The following is a 6,246-nucleotide window of genomic DNA, read 5'->3' as shown; positions in this document are numbered from 1 at the left end:
TATAGTGGCAGGTGGAACAATTATACTTGAATGTGGTCCCAACTATTTAGTAGTTGTTGATGCTCCTTATGATTCAAGTGCACCCCTTCCCATTCCTATTCCTGGACAAACTACTACTGTTGGGGCTGCAATTGGTTACCAAGTTTTGTGGCCAACTGATTTGGTCATCATCCGTACTCCCATCTTAGTAAATAAATTTAATTACCAAACTTTATAGTGACTTTATATATATATATATATATATATATATAAACTAGTTAATTTGATTTGTACCATGGTTCTTAATTGTACAGGCATCTAAGAAAGCAAAGAAACAAAAAGTAAATGAAGTTGAAGTCAAATCCAAGGGTGAAAAACCACAAGATATGAAAAATTTTGAGACATTGGTTGGCCTCATGCTGAGTACATCAAGAGCATACCCTATATATATATATATATAAACTAGTTAATTTGATTTGTACCATGGTTCTTAATTGTACAGGCATCTAAGAAAGCAAAGAAACAAAAAGTAAATGAAGTTGAAGTCAAATCCAAGGGTGAAAAACCACAAGATATGAAAAATTTTGAGACATTGGTTGGCCTCATGCTGAGTACATCAAGAGCATACCCTATAAACTTCCCAGAGGATGTTTTTGGTGAGAGTTTCAAGACCTTCATGATGAAAGAAGATATGGAAATGATAATATCATCAAAAGAAGTGTCATCCAATTGTATTTTATACTACATCTGGTAAGGGATTTTATAATTTTTGAATGACTTTTCACAAGATTATGAGATAGAAGGTTATTTTCTAATGACCTATAATGATTGTTGATAACTTGTCATGTGGGTTATAATCAGGCATTTGCATAGAAAGTTGATTGATGCAAAGCAGGCCGAACGATATGTTTTTGTCAATCCAGCATTGGTCTCAAAAGCTGGAATAGGAGAGAGAAGCAAGGAAAACAGGTCAAGGGTTATTGCAGATCGACTAAAGAATACAAAGCATGCTGAATATATGCTTATTCCATACAACCTAGAGTAACCTTTTATCCTCAATATCAATATGGTGTTTGTAAGTTAGTTTGTGATGTTTGAATTTGTGGATACTATATTACAATTTTCATTTCTTTTCTTTAGTTTCCATTGGGTGTTAGTGGCATTGGAGATGAAGAAAATGATTGCATATTACCTTGATCCAATGGCCTGTCAACCATGTGATGATCTTAAGGACATAGTTAACATGTAAGTATATATTTTCTCCTATTTTAATACAATTGATAGTGTCTAAATAACATCTTTTTAATTCTTTTTGTAGGGCAATGAGAATCAACCCACCGGAAAAACAGAAAACATCAAAGAGGGAGCCAACTTGGGTGAAAGTGGTTGTAAGTACTTATTTGTTTAGATTAAAATATATTGCTTCACCACTTAATTTATGAAAAAAATTAGAAAATGGATGGTTATTAATATGATCATCAATAAGATGCTAAAGAAGTAAGAACATCATTCTAGTGTTTATTGCAATTGTTGATACTTTTCCCATAGTGCCCAAGACAACCAGGTAGTGTGGAATGTGGGTATTACGTGATGAGATATATGAAGGAAATCATTGCTAATCCAAACCAACTAACATCAAAGGTTCGCACTCAATTCAATTCATATGGTTGGTGATTACTACTCAAAAAGTGCTATTTGATAGCCTATAATTAATCCTTTTAAACACTTTTGAGTAGTAGTTTAGGCCTTTTAACTCAATTGGCATGTTAAGGGTCCTTTAAAGCAATTTTGATCACTTTGTGTAAGTTTTGGTGTTTTTGTTAGTATTTTGATCACCAAAGCAAGTCAAGACTGAGGAGAGCTAGGAGGAATCTTGGGCAAAGCTTAGAATTCATTTGCCAAGAGTGAATCCGGATTGCAAGGAGAAAAAGCAAAGAGAATCTGCCATAAAGCCTATTCTTGATGACAGTCGTAGCAGCCACTTTTGGAGCACTTTCTGAAGTTCAAATGATGCATGCTATATACCATTTCAAAGCTCAGGAAGTCAACAATCCAATGCTTCAAACGGTGCGTGATTCGAAGTTGAAACGAAGAAGTTGCAGCCATTACAAGTCAATCACTCTAAAGTGTTGCGGAATCAGCCTTTTGTTGCGAGAACTTCGCAGCACTTTTGTACAGTAAGGTGTTTCTCCTTCTGACGATGCACGAACCATGCCGCGAGAAGGGAGCTGGGAACCTCAAGGTGGAAGCCAACTTCGCAGCCCTGTGAAGATAGCTCGGTGTTGCGAAATAATTTCGCAGCCCTCTTGGGTGTCTGCGAAATTTCGCAGACACCATTTTTCTCCTGCGAAATGGTTCCTGAAGCCTCCCGAAGCTTGCTACCGACATTGGGAGATATTTTCCATTAGATTTTTGTTGTCTAAATCCCAAAATACTCCTTGTAAACCACCAATTACATGATTCCTTAGTTTTTAAGTTAGTAAAAAGACTAAATATCTTTGTAACAATTAGTTTTATATTGGTTTGATATATATACCTCTCGGGAGCCTGTTCTCAGGGAAGAGTTCCTTCTGTAAACGTTTGGGTAAGCAAGTAAAGGTCTTTTCTTTCTACTGCCTTACCTTCTCACTTTGTATTTTCATTTTATTTCTAAGTTATGAATTCTCTGAGGAATTTTCCCCAGAGAATGAGTAACTAACCTTCCAATTCCTTGGAGCTAAGGTTGCCGGGGAAGGTTCCAAGTGCAAGAATGCAAAGCTCTGTGGTTTTAGCTAGTAATGAAGAGGAAGTGAAATCCTTTAGTGATTTCAATGTTTTTAGTTAACTTAAAACACCTTGGAGTCACCTGGGCCAACACTTGGTAAGGCAAGTGATTTCCAACCATGGAAATGCACTAGTTTACCCCTTGCGAGCCTCTGGTAGGTGACTTCAAGGTAGGATTTTCTAGAATTACCAACACTTGGTAAGCTTTTGGACTCCTAGGAGACATCCATTAGTTATCTCTTGCGAGTTTGTGAAGGGAAGTCCAAGGTTAAAAATCACCTTGAATGGTAAGTGCTCGTGAGAGGCATGAACCATTGCAAGTTGTATCAGTGAGAGAATTAAAGTGAAATCTAATTGAAGGAGTCTCTGTACATCACCGGTTAGAGAATTGACTATAAGTTGAATCTCTAATGCGAGGAAATGAACTAACTGACCGGAGCTATGTCTTTTGCATGAGGAACCACCCCAGTGAACCTAAATCTCCAAGGAATGTTTTTCTTCCTAAATTATTCCAAACTTCTGTTAAGTTAGTTAGTTTAAGTCTCAACCTTTACCAATCAAAGTTTGTGTTTTATTTCTTAGGCTAACCTTGAAATGAAACAAGACCAATTCACTTGGAATTGGTATCATTGATTGCTTGTTAGTCATTCCCAGTGAACGACCCTAGAGCCACTATACTATAGTAGCTTTTTATTTGCTACCCTAGTGTATGGTGTTATAGGTATAAATTTTGTTGATCACTTCCTCAATCAAGGAGCACCAGCTGGACACAAATCAGCTGAGACACCAATTGGGCATGAATCAGTTGGTCATTTTACTATAGCATTTTTTTTTTTTTGGTCAATTGAACTTAGTGAATTGTATATGTCACTCCAATTCAGTTTTGCGGGAAGAAATCATATAGTGAAATGGAAATTAATGAAGTTCGATCAGATTGGGTTATGTTAGTGACTCAGTTAATCATTACTCATGTTTGAAGGTACCTCTTATAACTTATAGTCTAATACAACTTCATATTCTTTTAAAGATGTAGTCAATATTTTGTTAATGTTAATTTTATAATGGATTTATTCACAATGATAATTTGTTAATGTATATCTTTGTACTCCTAGTTGGTAGTGTTTTCAATATGGATCATTTTGGGGGTTGCTCTATTATGATTGATGTATAGTTGGCATATTGAGAGGTGAAGCCAAGTAGACATGGTAGGTGTAACAACTTTTGTATATTTCCTCTACAAATTATTATCAGTTAGATTTGGAGAAATCCTACAATAGCATAGCTACAAAAATTTCTGCATGTCCAAGCTCATTTTCGTAGAGCCTTTAGTTTCATTACATGTGCATGAATTAGGAATTTGTCTATTCTCTACAAAAGCATTTTTGGTCTTTAAGATTACTAGCTTTATAAACTTCTTTAATCTAAATTTATAAAGGTCTCCTACTATACTAATGGGCTTAAAGTCTATAATATCTTGTACTTCCATTTTCTTTTACATAAAAAATAGGAAGTTAGTTTAAGACTTCTTACAAATAAGCCTATGGAAGGAAATAGCACCTTTTACTAATTGGTTGTTAAATTGTTTATTATATATTCTTCGGGTTGTACAACAAGGCATAGGTCATTCTATTAACAACGTCATTACTGCTCTTGATGAAGGACACCCACAAACAATTCAAAATATATCATCAAAAGAATTTTGAGGTAACATGTTGTGGTTATTGTAAGTTTTATGAATCAATTCCATGTTTAGAGATCATTTCATGCAAGTTCCATATTTAGATAATAGATATCCTCATATTATTAAATGTTGATATACTAATACAATAAGAAGAACATAGATATTTTAACACAATTTTATAATTTTACATAAATATGTTAATTTAAAATTTTATAATTTTTTGGACTTCTAGTTTTTTTTGTTTTTTTTTTCATTCCTTAGTTCCTTCTCATGCAAAACATCTAATGTCTTGTACAACCTATAAGAAGAATGAGAAGATGTTAATGGTTGAAGTTTCATAAATAAGATAAAAATCATACCAAAATAGTCAATGAGATAAAAACTTTTTTTTTTTTGTTTTAAAAAAAAAATAGAATAAGAGTTCTAAAATATTTAGAAATTTGGTGTAATAAAATTATTGGAGTTTGTTGAGTTCTTTTGATATTTTGAAATTTATTGCAATGGAAGAAAGATATTTTGGAAATTTAAAAATTGGCATATACACATTTCATTTACAAAGTTACTTCTTAACTATTTGTTAATACTAATAAATATGTAACCCTCTCAATTATTTTGCAGATTGAGCATCTAGAAAGTGAGTTACAACCATCCTTTTGCACTTGGAAGAAAAATGATGTAAAACTAGATGTAGTGAAGGTTATGAACAATTCAAAGTTGAGAAGAAGAAGTTGTAAAATTGTTGGTTTTAGTTGTTGATTATGTATGATGTTTATGGATAAATTGTAATAGTGAAAAAGGGAGACCATATTTGATACTTTTTGTCAATGGAGATTCTTAAATTAAGTTTTCATTAATAATTTAATTGTTGATAGAAAATTATAAAACAGGGCATAATTAGGACATTTTAATTTCTGGGCTATTAAAATTTTATATGAGATAAGATGACGCTTTTTTAAAGCGTCATGCTTTACTTGAATAACAGAAGATGACACTTCTCAAAAGCATCAAGGTTGATGTTAAAAAAACATGGCATTTTTTTTTAGTGTCAAGGTATAAAATGCTATACGATGACACTTATTATGAGTGTCAATGTTGCTCCTACAAATAAAAAGCTATAAGATGACACTTATATTGAGTGTCAATGTTGCTTCTACTTATACAATGACGCTTTATTAAGTGTCAAAGTTGCTCCTACAAATAAAAAGTTATAAGATGACACTTATATTGAGTGTCAATGTTGCTTCTACCTATACAATGACGCTTCATTGAGTGTCAATATTGACATGAATGAAATTATTAACATATGATGACACTTATAAAGCGTCAATGTTTCAAATAATGACACTTACTATGAGCGTCATGGTTGACGTGCAAAGAAGATGACGCTTCTAAAAAGTGTCAACGTATGTGATTTAAAAAGATGACAGTCTAATATATGACGCTTTTAAAAAGCGTCATCTTATATCTATCTTGACACTTAAAAAACGTCATCTTTTGACATTTTCCTTGTAGTGTTTTTAAAAAAAAATTACACATTGAAAGAAATCAAACATGTTTATTTAATGGTCTTTCATGATTGATTTTATGAAAATTCAAATTCAAAATTAATAGGAACATGATCAAACTTAAGAAAACTTTTCAAAATCTCATCAATCTAAATTTTAGTTTAATTATCAAAGAAATATTAAGTTGATCTTTACTAAGTAGACATTACCTATGGATAGATTAAACTAATTATAAGTATAAATATGAAACATTTTGAGTTCACTTGATTGCTAAGAAAATCCTATAAACTTAAGAAAATAGTAATACGAATAATACAA

At 32.5% G+C, this 6,246-nt stretch overlaps 2 long non-coding RNA genes across 3 annotated transcripts; both read left to right on the top strand.

The window, feature by feature from the left end:
* Positions 1 to 491: 491 nt before the first annotated feature.
* LOC104878746 (uncharacterized) lies at positions 492 to 1,617 on the top strand. Of its 2 annotated transcripts, XR_785420.3 has the most exons (4): positions 492 to 729; positions 841 to 1,224; positions 1,298 to 1,367; positions 1,528 to 1,617. It is a non-coding gene; the product is annotated as an uncharacterized LOC104878746 (long non-coding RNA). The 2 variants fall into 2 exon arrangements; XR_009467671.1 differs by having other exon boundaries at positions 1,298 to 1,617.
* Positions 1,618 to 4,384: 2,767 nt separating this feature from the next.
* Positions 4,385 to 5,266, top strand: LOC109123916 (uncharacterized). The gene is made up of 2 exons (XR_002031755.1): positions 4,385 to 4,446; positions 5,042 to 5,266. It is a non-coding gene; the product is annotated as an uncharacterized LOC109123916 (long non-coding RNA).
* Positions 5,267 to 6,246: the final 980 nt, after the last annotated feature.

The sequence above is a fragment of the Vitis vinifera genome, chromosome 14 (assembly GCF_030704535.1).
Source record: "Vitis vinifera cultivar Pinot Noir 40024 chromosome 14, ASM3070453v1".
NCBI lineage: Eukaryota > Viridiplantae > Streptophyta > Magnoliopsida > Vitales > Vitaceae > Vitis > Vitis vinifera.
This window is presented reverse-complemented; position numbering and strand designations above follow the sequence as displayed.